The following is a 17976-nucleotide window of genomic DNA, read 5'->3' as shown; positions in this document are numbered from 1 at the left end:
GCAATGGAATGGAGGTTGCGCACGACACCCGTATGATGGTGGTAGACACATCAGAAGAATAATGGGAGCTGGTGTGAATGTCGAAGATGGATGTACTTACGGTTTGGAAGTCCCTAGTGTCGAACGCAAGCTGAACAGCCAAGGTGAAGCAGTTTGCGCACCCACCTGTGTTGATGGGTGCAGACGAGTGTTGGGTAAGCACATCATAGGCTAAGGATAAAAAATCAGAACTTGACGCAATAGTAGGAAAGGCGTCGCACACCACAAATACCCTATGAAGGAGCATTTACAAAGATACGTAGAATCATGAATAGAGTTTACCAGGAAGGATGAACGGATTGGGACCTGTCACACGGAATAAGTCGATCTTGCGTACAAGATAGACCTTCCTAGAATCTAAAGAAGACCTAATGACAAGCAAACCAACCAGACACTATCTTTCTCTAAATATGCTTTTATAAACAATGGCAAACAAGTGCTTTTAGGGCCTACCTTAGGTCCAACGCAAGTTTGTGGATGCCCTCGCTCCTTCGATCCAAATGAGCTCCTTTGTCGTGAATCTACAAACACAAACAAGGCAAAAAAATTAAATAGCACCTGAAAAACCAATATTCTAAAACATATTTAACATGAAAGTCAAGGAGTCCATGAAACAAATAACATGAGATACTTGTTGAGAAAAATGAGTTTGATTGTACTAATTCAAAAGAAGAATAACTTTACAACCTGTGCCTTGACACCGTACAAGCTCCTCCTAGGGTCCAGCAAGAAGTCTCCTCTACTTTGACAAGTTTCACTCACTCCCCAATGAAGCCAAAAAGGTATGTGATATCTCCTCTTAAGCTCAACTAGGAAGTCTTGATTTCACCAGCATTTACCCTAAAAAATGTTCAGCTTCTAACCACTCCAGCAACCAGCCCATTGCTTGAATTTATAGTGCAATGGAGGGAGGTTACTAGGTCCTCCTTCAAAGGGATAAAGCCCTCCTTCAAAGGGATAGCTCCTCTCATCAAGGGATTAGCTCCTTCTCTTTTGGGATGCATGAACCACCTCAGAGCGAACAATCCACGTCAAAATTCCTTCTAGAATCCTCTAGAATTAACCCAAAATGAGTTTTTTAAGATAAAACTTGCGCCTTTTGACTTTCACAGGGGTCTGCACCGACACCTTTAGGGACATAGTGGGCAGGTCTGCAGTTTTTGTACACAGAAGGTACGGGACCACAGGTGACAATGAGAGAAAGTGCGGAACCAGAGTTTCATTGATTTTTAATGTCTTTCTCTCATTTTCAAAGCTTGACTTGAAGAGCTGAGGTCTGAGACTTGCTTAGGAGGAAAATACAAGTGATGATAGACCCATACTGACTGCAAATAATCATGGTGACAATATTTTTGTATAACAGGACATACGCATACCAACAGTTCGATGGGTCTATAGGACCATAAGTAGAAACCAGAGTGTGGAAATGACCTCAACAATGTCAAGAAGAGAGGAAACCAGGAGGACAGAGAAGAATCCCCATACCACAATAGGGACAGGATGCAAGGACCTAGTGTTATAGACATATTTGGGCACTACAACCCCAATCAAATATGTCCATAAACCAAGGGATTCTAAGTCCCTAAAAGTGTTGTTTCATACCCTAAAGGAGCAAGGTCTGCTAATTACATCATCTCCTAGAAGTTCTCCATGAATAACCACTTAGAACTGGTCAAAGCAGGACCATACAGACTTCCCAGTTCTAAGGGTGTGATGCATCCCCTGTTCCACATGAAAAAAGTGTGATGCATACCAGAAAGCCCTTCTGTAGGGTGCGATGAGCGAGAGAAGACAAATGGCACAAGCAGTTTTCTAGGTGGAAACCCTTAGAATCTTCTAGAAGCTGCTCATTTGACACTTGCCTCCTTGAATTCACCCAAGGATGAGTAAGAGATCATTAAATCTCCAAGTGGAACCAAGAAATATCAAAGAGATGACACTAATCCAAATCCCAGAAGCTGACTCAACCCCCTGCAAATATCTATATATGGATCCCTCATCCTAGAGATCCATAGGTTGGAATTTGGTAATTTGAAAAGAAGTGTTGTTGGTTTCTCTTTGAAGACATTGTTGGGTGATCTTGCTTTGTATGAGGTGAAGAGGGCTTTCAAGCTAGGAGGATGGTGCTGGGTCAGACCAAGTGGTTGTAGTCCTCTCTTCTACTACTTTTATCAATAAATTTATTTGAGTTTTCCTCCATATTCTTGTGTATCTTTGATTGTCTTGATATATGCATTTGTATGGTCAATATATATCAGATCCTATATTTTTTACAGTGATAGATCTCTATGCTTTGATGGTACTATGTTGCTGTGATTCTATAGGTGCTCTTTGAAGTAGGACAAGTAAGGAAGCAGTGGCTAGATTCTATCAAAGGGGAAAGGAAACAAGCAAGGAGCCAAGTGAAACACTGAGGTTGGTACTCTCTGCTTCTTTCTCATCTATCTCTCGTAAAGGAAAACAAAAGTAACTTTAGTTTGTTTGTTTCTAAGATAGCTACCCGTCTTAGTGGGACTAACAGTTATAAAAAGACAATAGATTTCCTAGTAACACTATGGTGACTCTGCTGGGGAGTGATTAGGTTGATTGCTTGTCTCTATTTGTTTAATTCATAAACCACAGACGGAGCCTGAAGTTAAGCCAGCTAGCCTTTGAATTGCATTTGCTATGAAAGTGCAAAGTAGATCAACGCTACTTCAGTCAATCTCCAGGTTTGTTTATGAACTGAACAATTGACTTGCAAACATCCTAGGTTCCCTAAAGGTAGCTCAAGTAACCTCATTAGATCAGCCCCTATACTTTGTATTTACTAACTACCATTAGCTCGGCCTAAATCCCTGAACTAAGTTTCAAACTGTGACCAAAAACCAAGTTAAAGTCTCGTCCCGGGACCATCGCACCTTCTCTTCTTGGCAATCTAGATGTAGCACACCTCCCGTGTGCAGTAGGTGAGATGCATCCCTGTTTCCCTGTGTTACAGGTGCGATGATCACATAAGACTATTTCTGCCTCCAGATTTTGGTTTTTTCTTCACTCTCTTCAGCTTTATTTAGGAGTTTTGTTGTCTGTGATCAGTAGACCATTGTTGAAACCCCCTTTCTTTGCATCATCCAAACTCCATTGTACAAATATTTGTGAATGTTTTTTTGTATTTTTCGCCATTCACAGGTTCTCATTGACAAAATAGTAGCTAAATCAAACTGTCGTCTTTTGATTTGAAAGTGTCGCAAGTGTCTTTTTCAGTCAAAGAAAAGAATCCTTCTCTTTTTGATAGTTGATTACACTGTTACTCTTGTATTTGATCTGAATTAATATTATTTCAAGTGTCGAAAGTAGTTTTCAATTCAAAATCGCAAAGTGTCATCTTGTCTCCTTTTCATTTTTTGAAAAGAAAATCGTTAGTATTGTCGCTCTGAAAGAAGATATAATTCAAATTTTACCCAGCATTATTTTTTTCATTCACACATTAAGAAAGCGGAAAACGAATACATGCATGTGCATTTGCATTTAGACTGCTTGTTGATTTTGATTTAGGACAGTGCATCTAGCGTATGCTCTCTTCTCTATGTTGAAAGGATTTCGTTTCTCTTTCCTTAGTAGCTAGGATTTTCATTGCAAAAAGAAGAGTAAATGACTGTTTATCATCCTAGATTGCATATTTAAGAGTTGTATATCTACATCACACGTTGAACCTTAAAGTAAAAAATCTTAAGAAATATCAACTGTAAAATCAATTCAATGAACATAAAAACACTTTGGAACCTAACACACAACATCTAGAAGTTTAGGCTAGAGACGTATTCCGGTGTCATAAAGCCTGGTAACTATCGCTTTCATCGTAGGTTGGGTGATTCCTCCTCTTTCAGACGATAAGTGCTAATATGGACTTGTGCTCCCACGTACCATCGCGTATATATTGGGAGACCACAATAAGCTATATCCTTTATCCTTAGGAAGTTGTGTCTACCACCCTATTGATCGCAATGCACTGAACACAGCTTTCGGGAAGATTGACTGCCATACCATAAAAAATATTCTGCAGTTTTGTGATTGCTTTGGTAATCCCTCTGTCTAGATTTCCATGGTAGTCTCTTTCTTTCCTTTTCAGACTCCTTAAAGGAAAAGGTCCTTCTGAGCACTTGTCACTTTAAGCTCATTAAAAATCAAAGGCAACTGGAGTCATCTTTAGCTTTTTCGCGACTCTTAAAAATTGAAAAAGCAAGTTGTGTCAAAGCGTCTAAAATTTATTTTAATCTGAATAACGTCATTGTTCCCTTATTGATCTTAGGTTAGGAAAATGGAGTCCACCAACCAAGGATTTCCCCTTGTGGGAAATCCTAGTCCTTTCTCCTCTTGGGGAGATGTTGGTGCACCTCATATGGCCACATTGTCCCTTCCATGATTGAAAATTGGCTTGTCGGTATGGCTTTTCTCGACCTCTGTCATTCAAAGCACCGTGATTCTTGATCAATCAAATAAGAAACTAGATGATACTAAAGTTACCCCCCAACCTTCTACTTCATTTGTTTCTCCCTCTCCTTCTTACTCTTTGCTTGGTGAAGATAGTAAAACTAAAAACCAGGTAACTGAGAAGAAGAAGAAAGGGAAGGAGAAGAAGAAGAAGGAGCCCACGGCAAAAAAGGGCAACTGTACATCGTCTAATGAAAATCCACACACCGCACCATCCAAACCTAAATCTCCATGTGTCATTTGTAAAGGGGACCACTATCATCAAGATTGTCTTGCATCCCACAGAACTTAGGGGATTGGTCTCCTCGCTTGCACAATCCAGTGTCATCAACCTCTGACGATCATGTTGAGAGTACACTGTCAACTAGTGAAAATGAAGTCATGAGACAAAAAGGAAAGTATAATTTCGTTGTAGATTGTGTGAAGGTGATCATGCCTTCCACTGTTGTCCCTTCTTGGACGAAGCTAAAAGAGTCTTGGATAACTGTCCTGCATCACCGTAGCGACTCCCTCCTTGATACAAGAAACTCTTGTCGAGTCCATTGCTAGTTGAAAATCTGACTGACGCACCTTTGTTTCCGGTCGAAGTGCCTATCATTGAAGATAAACCCTCTGAGTCCACATGAGACCAAAGTCAACAGGTCGAGACGACAGTCGACCCCATCTTGTCTTCAGAGGATTCACCTTCAGATGATATAGTCACCAAAGAGAATGAGAACGACATCGTTCAAATTCTTTTCGTAAACACAAACTCCGATGAACATGGTTGAAATATACCCATTCCTTTACTACAGGAAGGAAGTTCGTCAGAGATGTATTTGGCCGTTTATTTGGTCCCACCTCTAAGCAACCTAGTTGTCTCCTTCGACTGAAATCTACTAGGCAGACCCCGTTTACCATCTAATGTACCATTCTGAATCATAGTGCAAACTTATAAAATGGTAATGGTTGGTACCATCATAGATGAAGGGGATTCTATGAGTATCCTTTCCTCAACTGCTTGGAAATCACTTGGTTCACCATCGCTTTTGCCTAAGATGCGATATCTGACAGGCTTCAACAAAGGAACCAGTTGACCGTTAGGGATCCTTCCGAATTTTCCTATAACTTTGAGAAGGAAAACCGTTTATCTAAACGTGATGGTAGTCCAAGGAGCTTTATATTACAATCTTCTCCTTGGGCATGACTACATTTATAGCATGGTAGCTATTGTTTCCTCACTCTTTCGAGTGATGTGTTTTCCGCAAGAAGGAAGAGTGGTCCAGCTCATATACCAGCATTCATTCCCCAGTTCACACATAACTAATAGTCAAATGCCATCCTTAACAGGTCTTTTTATGCAAGGAATGTCTCATCAATCTCTAGTCCATCCACCTGACGAATGCGAGTGATTTGGTGGTTGTGTCTGAAACCCAAGGGGCATGCACCCTAGTTTGCTTCGATAGGAAAACTTCAGGTATAAGGTAGGCTTCCAGGGAGGATATATGACTGGTTTGACACACCCATCTATTTAGGAAAATGGGATTAGACTAGAATAATATACCTCTGTCAGAAGTTATGCCTTTCCCGATAGAGCGAGTGTTTTGTCTGAAAATTGAAGGGTAACCTGGGTATGCCTTTCCCGACAGAGCAAGTGTTTTGTCTACAAATTGAAGGGTAACCTGGAAACTCTACTTCGCTATACCTAGGGGGATGAAAACATTTTTGCGTGAAAGTAAAAAGAGACCATTTATTTTCCTAGTTTGTAGATTCTTAACCCTTTAAACTCGTAGGATTGGTCGTTCCTAGCTTACATAATAAAAGAAGTCGGAGAATAATTTCGAATGGTGCAAGCTCCCTAAAAAATGAACTTATCGATGAGACATCCTTATTATACGACTGGCATAAGCAGTTTTACGTGAAGTTCAAGCTCTTTAAAAAAAAAAACCTAGCAATGAGCATATGTTCCACCAGAGTTTAAGCTCATTAAAAAATGAACCCACTTCCGGTAAATAACCATTGTGAACGCATTATCATCAACGTTTGAGCCTTGGTCATGTTCTTAGTATCACCTCCACTCTGTTTTAGCCAATTATTTGCCTCCATTTGATTGTTTACCCCTTTTGAGGAATAGTTGCGACGAGTGATTCTGCTAGCCATCTTCTTAACACTGCTGTAATTGGAAAGTTCCAACCCTCACCTAGAACCAGCTGCTACCCGAATTACCACTCGTTCCTAAAAAACAGGTCTCCTTTAAGTTCTTTTCATCTGACTCGTAAAAAATGAAAATATTGTCGAGCAATTGGCCTCTCCAGGTCGTTAAAGTAATTGGAAGTTCCATCCCTCCTACAGATTTTAATCTTTTTGGACCCAAGGGATTATTACACAAAAAGATCGAGAATTTGTCTTGTTTGGCTTGTTAAAACTATTGAAAAGTCATCCCTTTCAAATTGTTTTATACTTTTTTGGACTTAAGGGATTATACTACAAAAAAGGAATATTCGAGTTTCCTTTCTGTCTCTTTTTAGACTCTCTAAAATTGAAAAGGACCAAGTTATCCTTGTCATTAAACTCGTTAAAACAATAGCGACAAACTTGTCCATTCAGACAAGAGCGAGTTTCACTATCGCCAGGCTCGTTAAAACATAGCGACGGGTTTGCCCGAAGGTAAAATTATAGAACAAGCATATGTTATCCTCCTCAAGCTTGAAAAAATAAAGAGGTACTGGTTAGAAGTGACTGGGGAAAATTGGGAACAAAACTTGAAGAAACTTTATTGGTAGCAGGTCACTCTTGAACATGACACTTTCACTCCATCACTATGATTGAGTCGGGTTGGGTTATTTCGTTCACCGGTCACATCACCAATGGTCCACCATACCATCCAATTTTGGGGTTAACGCTATGAATCCATTTCAGTGTCGCTGATATGTTCAAGAGAAGTCACTTAGATAATTTCCTTACCGAGATTGTGTCTCATCCGCTACAATACCTTCACGCTTCATTCTTTCATGACCACCACCCTGAACCTTTATCATCAGATCGTTTTCACCTCTACAAGATCATTTGCTCCATTCCATGTTGTAGATGTGGGATTCATCAATGCCCTCCTATGACGGGTCACTTTTTGTCGACATTAGCTCATTATCCAAGAAGCCGACCTAGGAACAACCCTTTCAGTACTTTGAAGCTTGCATGCGTCAATGGCAAGTTTCTCACTTCCGGCGATAGGTTTACATTAATGGCCTTCTACCGAAAGATTTTGTGTGGTGTTCGATATCAACTCATGTATTCACGTCACGTGAATTGTATTGCAATACCTTGAGGGTCATCATCATCATCGGTGATTCCTCTCGCACTTGTTAATAGCTTACCTCATTGGCTGGTAATCAGGCGATGTCCTCCCATGTTCGACATTAGAACATCTTTTCACATGGATCGATTTGTACTTTCGAGCGAAGATTGAATGAGTTTTGAAGACCCTAGATCTAGTTTCGTCCATCCAGGCCGCGATATATTCAAGAAAATAAAGACATCAAATGTACATCATTGTTGCATAGATAATCATCCAAACTAAGGGATGATGGCTCTACCAGAATAATAAGTCTGCACACAGACGGTTGTCTATCCTATGTACATGAAAATGAATTTATGAAGCTGAGCATGGGAATGCCCACGTCAGCCAGATCATGAAAATATTATGAAGATAATGTATTGTATTGTATCTTATTACAGGTCACCTTCTAGTTCGAAAAACCTCGGATCCTCATTATAATGCATTTCACCTGACATCAAAAAATTTACGACCTTGTGCTTTAGGGGGCAACTGCTATAGACATATTTGGGAACTGCAACACCAATCATATATGTCCATAAACCAAGGGCTTCTAAGTCCCTAAAAGTGTTGTTTCATACCCTAAAGGAGCAAGGTCAGCTGATTACATCATCTCCTAGAAGTTCTCCATGAAAAACCACTCAAAACTAGTCAAAGCAGGACCATACAGACTGCCCAGTGCTAAGGGTGCGATGCATCTCACCTGCCACATGCAAAAAGTGCGATGCATACTGGAAAGCCCATCTGTAGGGTGCGATGAGGGAGAGAAGACAAATGGCACAAGCAGTTTGCTAGGTGGAAACCCTGAGAATATTCTAGAAGCTGCTCATTTGACACTTACCTCCCTAAATTCACCCAAGGATGAGTAAGAGATCATGAAATCTCGAAGTGGAACCAAGATCTATCAAAGAGATGACACTAATCCAAATCCCAGAAGCTGACTCACTCCCCTGCAAATATCTATATATGGATCCCTCATCCCAAATATCGAGAGGTTGGAATTTGGTAATTTGTGAAGAAGTGCTATTGGTTTCTCTTTGAAGACATTTTTGGGTGATCTTGCTTTGTATGAGGTGAAGAGGGCTTTCAAGTTGGGAGGATGGTGCTGGGTTAGACCAAGTGGTTGTAATCCTCTTTTCTACTACTTTTATCAATAAAGCTATTTGAGTTTTCCTCCATATTCTTGTGTATCTCTGATTGTGTTGATATATGCATTTGTATGGTCAATATATATCTGATCCTATATTGTTTACAGTGATAGATCTCTATGCTTTGATGCTATTATGTTGCTATGATTCTACAGGTGCTCTTTGAAGCGGGATAAGTAAGGAAGTAGTGGCGAGATTTTGTCAAATGGGAAGGGAAACAAGAAAGGGGCCAAGCAAATGACTGAGGTTGGTACTCTCTGCTTCTTTCTCATCTGTCTCCTGTAAAGGATAACACAAGTAAATTTAGTTTGTTTGTTTCTAAGATAGCTACCCGTCTTAGTGGGACTAGCGGTTCTGAATATACACTAGATTTCCTGGTAACACCTAGGTAAAGGAATTAGGAAGTTGCAAGAAGACCTTCGATGAGGGAGCATGAAACTTCATGAACTCGACGATGAGTGGGCACGGCTGAGGGAGAGAAGTGTGACATTGGACAAAGAAATCAGTGAATTGAAAACCCGTCACAGAAATGGGTCGCGAGAAACTAAGCATGATGGGATCAAGTGCTGCGAACCCTACTACTGCATTAGAAAGTGTTGTGACCTTGCTATTATGGCTGCAACCACACCTTACTGAACAAGAGAGCGTACCACACAAAGAAGAACACGACACACAACAAGATGCAAGGGTATTTTAAGGTCGCCCACAGCCCGGGCTAGCAGGAAACTCGAAGCCTCGCACCAGGGGTGTGATGACTTGACTATATGTAGGACGCACAGTATCAGCGCTCCAAGTAGTTGAAGGAGGGTGTAAGACCATAAACAAGTCTACAGGAGAGCTACGCAGAAAGGAGGTTTCGCGCATGGTCAGTCTGTCACAGGGATCGCGGTCGCGCATAAGGGGCTGCGTTGCTGTGCGGGTGGGTTGGGAGGTGATCGTTGATGTCACTATTCATGACAAGAGGTCTAAGTTAAGGTAGGAAGGAGCAGGTGGCGGGCCATTAAGATAGGAATTAAGAGCTAGATTCGGGATGATCTACCACCGAGAAGGTATTGCTGGCTCAGATATGGAGGGAATGGCCAAGTTCAAATTCGAAAAGTTACTATAAAATTCCATGGGGTAGCTATGAAGCAACACTTGGTTGTTTTTTATTTGAGCCAGTACAGAGTAGCGAGCACCAAGCTACCTTGCCACCCATGAGTATGTGACCAAGCGAGTCTAGTATAGACATAATGTCGAGAACTAGAGTGTGATTCACGGAAGCTACCCCAGAGCCCCAAGTGACCCAGGAGGAGCCTGGAGAGGTAGCAGGTGCACCAGAGGTACTGGATTCCCCACACATGCCGCGACCATAGAAAAAAAACAGCCAGTCTGGGTATCACCACGAAACCCAAGAGTTAGTAAATTGTCAATGACAGAGAAGGGCAAAGCTGTCACCATTGAAACAGAGGAGGAGGAGGAAGATTTACAAGCTCTGATAGCCAAAATTGAGGCACAGGATGATGAGGTGGAGAATGTCTCCCAAGTACCTTTAGCGATAGAGTTACCCCCCTACATTCCCCCATGGAAAGGGGAAGCCAAGATACCGAAGGACCTGGAGGCCACGAAGGGTGTGCTCTAGACCTCGCTTCTTCCAGATGACATAATATTTGACGATATGCCACTGGGACAAGTACTGAATATAAAATTTGAAGGCTGGGACCTTGCAGATAGTGAGAAGTTCCCACAGTTGGTCGCAGAAAAATTAATGCAGCAGAAATGGTTGCTCGGTGTGGAGAAGGTTGGGTTACTCCATTTGCGGTGGATACCCCACTACCATCTCGTGCCCATCACAGTTTTTGTCATCTGGTGGCTACTATTTCTAGTACATGATGGGTATCTTTAGCTGGAGGAGCTGATTCCCATCACGACCGACCTCATTCACCGAATTTTGCTGCTCCCATTAAAGGAAGCAATCTCACAAACATCATAGGAAAAAGAAGTGACTTGGGCCTCACAGATGCTATGAAGGCCAAAAATAAGATAGAGAATAGGAAATGAGGGTATGTAATAGCAAGCATCAAGGACCGAGGGGTGCGCATTACTACCCAGCTGCTCGCTTGCAATCTCATGAGGAAATGCTGCATAGACGAAGTGCCAACATTTGTAATTACATTGGCAGAGCAGTGTGTAGAAGGGGTCTAGTTCAACTAGGTGCAATATCTCTGCGATGAATTTTTGACGAATTGTAGGGAAGCCCAGGAGTAGGGTAAGACCTTCCACTACACATGGTTGCTCTTATCCATCCTGCTAATTTCTAGGGAGGTGTCGGCAGACAACCAATTTCCCACCATTGGGAGGAACCTACCCGAGGCCGTGAAGTACACCTCGCTATTAGAAATGAAAGACGCAATGAGGGTTCGGGAGATAAAAATGTTTTGGGAATTCATAGAGGTGAGATTACGAACATGGATCAACCTTAGGCTGCGCCTGTCCCTGAAAATATATAACAATGTACAAATCGCAACAGAATTCAAGGCAGATATGCATAACTTGTATATCTGGGCACACAAGGATCTAGCCTGAGAGTGGGTAAAGCTGCCGTTCACTGCCACAGATGATGTAATCTTAAAAGTAATGGTGTCATGGTCTCCAGAGTGGTGCGCTATGAACTTGGCAGAACTGGAAAATATTGCAGCACAATAGAGGAAGAGGGAGACCAAGCTGCATGTCGCAAAGCTAGCGGAGAGAAAGCGTCATGAATAGGAAGCAGCCATGCAGCGGAAGGCGGCTGAGGCAACATCAATAGAGTAGATGGTACAAACCACAACTGTGCCCACTGAGGAGACTGAGGAAGGTCAGGAAATTTCCACAGAGCAGGACATATAGGGGGAGGTAGAGACATAGGAATGCGCAAACCTTACAACAAAAGTGACCCAACTCAAGAGGTCGCATGACCAGGAGTAGCCACCCGCACACAAAAAGACAAAGACAATGAAGACTGTGGAGGGAGACCTTGTTGACAGTAGCAAACTCATTCACAATGTCACTAAGGATGCTTTGGAAGAGTTGATGATGGAGCAGACTATTGTGTTTGGGGCGCTCAGAGAGCAGTTTCAGGCATCACAGGTGTGACCCCAACGAGTGATGACACTGCACCTTGCGGAAGATATAGCTGAAGCTGAGCAGATGGTGCACACAAGCACAACAAACACCTTGATGTTACTAGAAGGCATCGTCTTCATAGAAGCCGAAGGTGACATGAGGGGCTGGGGATTGAATTTGGCCACCCTTCCTAGAGAAACCCTTTACCAACTACAAGATGAGGTAACTAGTGAGCTTCATGCTAGGTAGGGCCGCACTCTCCAAGTCTTGAGTGAGCAGATGGTAAACTTAGAACAGCTCAACCTGCAGTGCGATAGCCTGGTCACCCAAAACCAAGGATTAGAATAGGCAGTGGAGGAGGCTTGTAGCAAAATTCTGGAGTTGGTCGTGCTGGCGGCACTCCCCACCATAGAAAAGATTCATCAACTGGAAGCTAGAGTCCGCAGGACCAGGAGGAGGCCGCGAAGGTTCAGTTGGAGCTGAACTTGCTAATCGCGTAGCTGCAACTAAAGGCGCAGTCCTCTACACGCCTAGAAGTTAGAGAGCAACGCTGCCACGCCATTCAATCGGGGTTGAAAGAGATAGAGCATGCTATATAGGACTGCATAGTATTGTTGGACTAGTCACTCATCACCCTCACTTCATTATAGGAGGACTCAATGCTACAATAGTTAGAGACAGAAGAGCGGGAATTATAGCAGAACTATGACAATGTTTGGGGAACCGTGCAAATGGTAACCCTTACTCAATGATTGGCCAAGATTAGGGAGGCCCAGACTCTGAAAGAACAGGTGGAAGCCACACGCAAGAAAGAAGTAGGGCTTAAAGTACGCATCCAGCCTTGGTTCAAAGAAGCGTTCATGGTCACCACCATGATTGAGCGGAAGCTAGCCTAGATGCAAGACACATACGCGAAAAGGCAAGAGGGTGCCTCTGACAATGATGCATCAGAGAGTCACGCACAATTGATACAGCAAACAATGGAGGAATGTGTGGCAGACGTCCGCGAAGCATAGGGGTTGCTTGGTGAACTTCACGCGAAGATCACAACACCGGCCAAGTGACTCGAGACGAGTCACGATGTTTGTGTTGGGGGCTTTTTGGGTAGTGGGTCCCCCGCATAACAGTTTTGGGGCTTAAAGCCCGCAATTTTGGGTAAAGGTATTGTAAAGGCTCAGTGAATTGCACAGAGCGTGAGTTGTAATGAGTCAAGTCAAAGGGTTGTCTGCCCTAAAATAATTTAAGATAATAGAAAGTTAGTCAGCTTTCCCATGGTCCGCGGACCATGGGAATGTATAAATAGAGCAAGGTTCTAAGTGTAGAAGTCAGTTTTAGTAAGATTTTGTTAGGATCTAAAGTGTATGGGTTGTTGAATGCGATAGTTACTCTGAGTTTGTAAATTTGAATTATAGGTGGTAGTAGTAGGAGTAGGCTCTGCAGCTATGTGCGCAGAGGCCTAGTAGAGTCCGTAGCTGTGTGTGCAGACCCTTGCAGCTATGTGCGTAGGGTAGGAAGTGGATTGTAACTGGGAAAAGCATTAATAAAGATAAGTTGGGTTTGGAATATCGCATATCTGTTGCTCTGTTTATGTTTATGCATCTGTTTAAAGTTTATAAGTGCGCGCATATCTATTTATGCTGAATGGTAAAGGAAAGCATTGGACCCACTTAATTTAATTCAAGAACTATCATACTAATAAACGCAATAAGTGGTAAGGAACAATTGCACTCGTCATCCAAGCCATGCGAAGGTAGTTGCACTAAATAGGCAGCTGCGTGGAAATAGCTCAGCACATAGGACTGGTTCACAAACTTCTAGACTTCATCAAGACATCCCTAGGGTGCAGTAACCTGGTTCTAGCACCCTCCCATACTACTTCAGATGAGACTTCAGTCTACACTCCATGGAATGTTGCCAAAAGGGCTGGTAGTTTTGGGATTTGTTTGGCTAAAACACTTCTGAACCTGGGTCAAGCCCCATCAAGCCAACAAATTCTGAGGGAGTTGGTGCAAGCCAGGAGCTCAAGATAGCTCAGAGCACTGATTGAAGGAATATAGTCTCGAGAAGCCTAGATATGTCTGCAGAGTATGGACAACCAGCTGCATAAGATGGTATTTTAAACCCATAGGTGCAGTTGTAAACCAATGGAGTTAAGTGTGGAACTTGTAAAAGAAACATTACCATAATCCCAAAGACCCTAGTTGAGTTGATTAGATCTCAAGGAGACGTAGCCTAGGATATCAGGGTGAACTCCATATTATATTGTTGCCTTATGTGGTTTGCTTATTTGCTGCACTATTTTACTATTATGAGTTTTATTTCCGCATAAGAAAACGAACTTAAAGCACTTAACAGTTAAAGGCAAACAAAGACATACACCTACTTCAAGTTCTTTTAATTCCACATTTATCAATCATAAGCATAGATCTTGGAAATTGTTTAAGCTTTGGAGTGGGAGAGGTTCTTGTAAGCTGACAAGAAGCCTTAATGCCCCATTTTAGATCAGTTGGTATCAGAGCTAGTTATATCAGAGCCCAAGTTATACTACAATAGGTGGTATCATGAATCATATGGTAGCATTATGCAAGTGGTATCAGATCAGAATGCTTGACTCGCAGAGCAATCTATTTTCTTGCTTAACTTGAAAGGTGTTTAAATAGTCGAGGATTGATTGTTTGACATTTGTAAACTGACTATTGTTTGAGTTTGCAAAGGATCAGGAAAAGTTGTTGTTAGCTAAGTCCAGGAGAGGACAAGAAGGAAGAAGGGCTGAAGGCATTATTACTATCCCAAAGGACCTCAAAGAAATCCTTGAAGCATAAGAGGTTTGTTGGAAAAGGTTGCTTGAATAAGCTCTTTGTTAATCTTGTTCGAAGTTCTTTAGTTCATTTGATAGTGACTACTTATACAAGTGAGTCCTCAAATTCTTCCTTCATCACAAGGTTCTTTGATGAAGAAATTGTTAGCACCTAAATCTGCCCTAGGTTGAAGGAAGGAAAAATTCAGGGTAACCACAAACCACACTCAGTCTGGTAGCTAGCCCTATGAGAACAGGATAGGGCTCTCTCCGAGTCACACTCAGTGAATGGATAAACGAAACGGTCTAAGATGACTTACAATGAAATATTTATCTTAGGCTAGTAAGTGAATAGGGATACAAGAAACCATTTCTTATGAATAACCGGGCTTCTGGGATGGTATGGGACCAACGGTCAGTAAAGAACAGAGAATTTAATACAAAGGTAGAGATTATTCCGTGAGGCAAGGCAGGCGGAAAATGTTGCAATTTAGTTTGAGGTAACGCGTAATGAATAGATTGCTGAAGAAAGTGAAAATGGCATAGTTACATGAATCCTTTTCAACAGAAGAAAAACACTGAACATGAAATTTTCCCACAGGCAGAGCAATAAAATTGAATTCTACCTAATCTCACTCAGAAAATTTCACTGGAAATGAACATGAATTTAATTATGAAACATAACGAAATACATATGAAAACATAAGAGACACATTTGCTACACTCACAACCACAAGAATCACATGAAACATAGCCACTGCCTTTCATTAATTCTCTGTCAAAAATACACAGTGAAGAAACAAAGTTTCTTTCCCACAGTCCCCCAGAAGTTACAAACTAACCAACCCTTTGCAAATAGCTTGCATACAATATATAGAATGCGACATGAAGAGACAGAACGCCAAAGGGTTGGGGAGTTACTCAAATCATTACAAAATGGAGATGAAGAGCCAACCATTAGCTACAGGTGCAGCGTTACAAACATGAAAAATGGCTTGGGTGACCGTTTGCCTTCCTTTGCCACATGGATAGAAGCCAATCTGGGGAAAAAATACTTTAAATGCCACCTTTGGTGCCAAAAAATGAATGTGTAGATGAGCGGGCCCACTTGGAGTAGTCACGAATCGAAAATTCGTAAAACGAAGCAAATTTCGTAATTTTTCCTTTCTGCGCCATGCCATTTCTCTGTGTGTTGCGCTACTTTGGGGTGTGTTTTTGGGCACTTGCATGTGTCCAAAATGTGCCAAAGTGGGCTTGCTGGAAATATTGTCTTGTCTACTTTCTAACCCAACTGGAATTTCTGAATTTGATGCTCATTTTATCCTCCAAATCTTCATTCTCCCAAGACTGCTTCCTGTGTGTCAAAAAAGGGGCAGAGAGGCCATTTTTTGGTTGTTTTTGACATTTTGGAGACTCATATCTTGCCAAAATTTCTTTTTCAGGCACCAGTAGTTGTGATATTCCATGCTGAATCCAAAAATGAAAACCAATCCTCATTTGGAGCTCTATAATTTTAGCGCCGCTCCAGTGGCGCTGTGCATAGGGAGAAAAACCCTTTGTTTTGCCCAAAAATTTGTCATGTGACCAAAAATTCCCCCAAAATGCTCCAAATTTCTTTTTCGGGCACCAATAGTCATGATTTTTCATGATGAATCCAAAAATGCAAACCATTCCTCATTTGGAGTTCTATATCTTTAGCGTTGCGCTAGTGCGCGACGCACAGGGAAGTGGCGTGGCGCACTGGGCTTGAGGCGCGGCGCATATAGCCTGTGCGTAGCGGTTTTTTCAGGAGACTTTTGGAGGCCTTCCAGATGTCAAAATTGGGTGAAGGATAGCTTGTTAGAAATTTATTTGAGTCTAATTTCCAACCCAATGGGAATTTGTCAATTTGGAGTTCATTTGACCTGTCAAAAATCAAATCTCCCAAGACTGGTCAAAATGTGCCAAATGAGGCAGCCTAAAGGCAGAGTGCTGTTACAGTCAACTTTTGAATGCCCTACACAACTGAAAATTGAGCTCCTGGTATCTCATTGGAAATATATTTGTGTCTAGTTATCATTTGACTCATATAGAAAGTCATTTGGCCAACTGAGCTAGGAGAAAATTTGATTTTCCCAAGTTCGCTTCAGAGGTGCATCAATTCTCCCGAGGCAACTATATTTTTGAGATTTCTGCAAAACCGTGACACCTGTGTAAAACGTGAAGGAGGTGTTTCTTCTTGGCATGTTGTGGAAAAAAACCTCTCTCAATTTTCCTAAATTCATCTTTTATTTCTCAGAAACCTCATTTGAGTGAAGCCTATCCCGATGTGTGGAACAAGGGATTTGTCGAAATGAAGCGAAATGAAGGGGATAGGGAGTTTCTAAATTCTTGAGAAAATTTTGGGAAGTAGGGAGGAATGTTAGGAAGTAGGGGAAAGTGTAATCTCAGATATTGAGTGAGGGGAAGGGGTCCAAAAAGGAAAAACACAGGTCCAACCGAGAAAATTGCCAGGTTGTAGCAAGAAACTAGGGTTTGTGCGAAAATGAGGAATTTGGGGGTTCTCAATGATGGGAAGTGTTTGATAAGGTACTTTAAGGATAGGGGAAGGTGTATGAACATCAGGATACAAGTTTTACTGATGATTTGGCCGTCCAAGAGAAATTGCCTTCAAAACCTTAGGAGAGGGAAATGACCTTACCTAGGTGCAACTGAAGCATGAACAAGGTGTAAAATGACCCAGTGGGACTTGAAATGATAATGAAAACTCTCTGAATGATGATACACTCAGCTGAACGGTGACATGGACCGACATTTGTGTTATCGGGAAAAGTGTCTATTTAGAACTGCTCTATCCCACTAAGGTGTGACAGCTACCTTAGAAACAAATAGAGAAAACTACTTTTGTATTCTTCTTTATGAACTATAAACGAAGAGGAATAGGATGAACCAACCTGTGTCTTGTGCTAGTTCTTCGATCCAATCTCTCTTCTCTTTCACAGCTTCCAGCTACCTGCTCCCTTACTTGCCCAGCTTCACCAAGTACCTGTAAGATCACAGAAGAAGGAAACTATACAAAGACATGGGTTTATATTCATAAATAACTTAGGATCAGATTTAAGTTAACCATAAAAATGTAACAAGCA

This window comes from Pinus tabuliformis, chromosome X (genome assembly GCF_031772625.1).
Source record: "Pinus tabuliformis cultivar Carrire ecotype Pingquan chromosome X, CPIR1, whole genome shotgun sequence".
NCBI lineage: Eukaryota > Viridiplantae > Streptophyta > Pinopsida > Pinales > Pinaceae > Pinus > Pinus tabuliformis.
Note: the sequence above shows the minus strand (reverse complement) of the source record.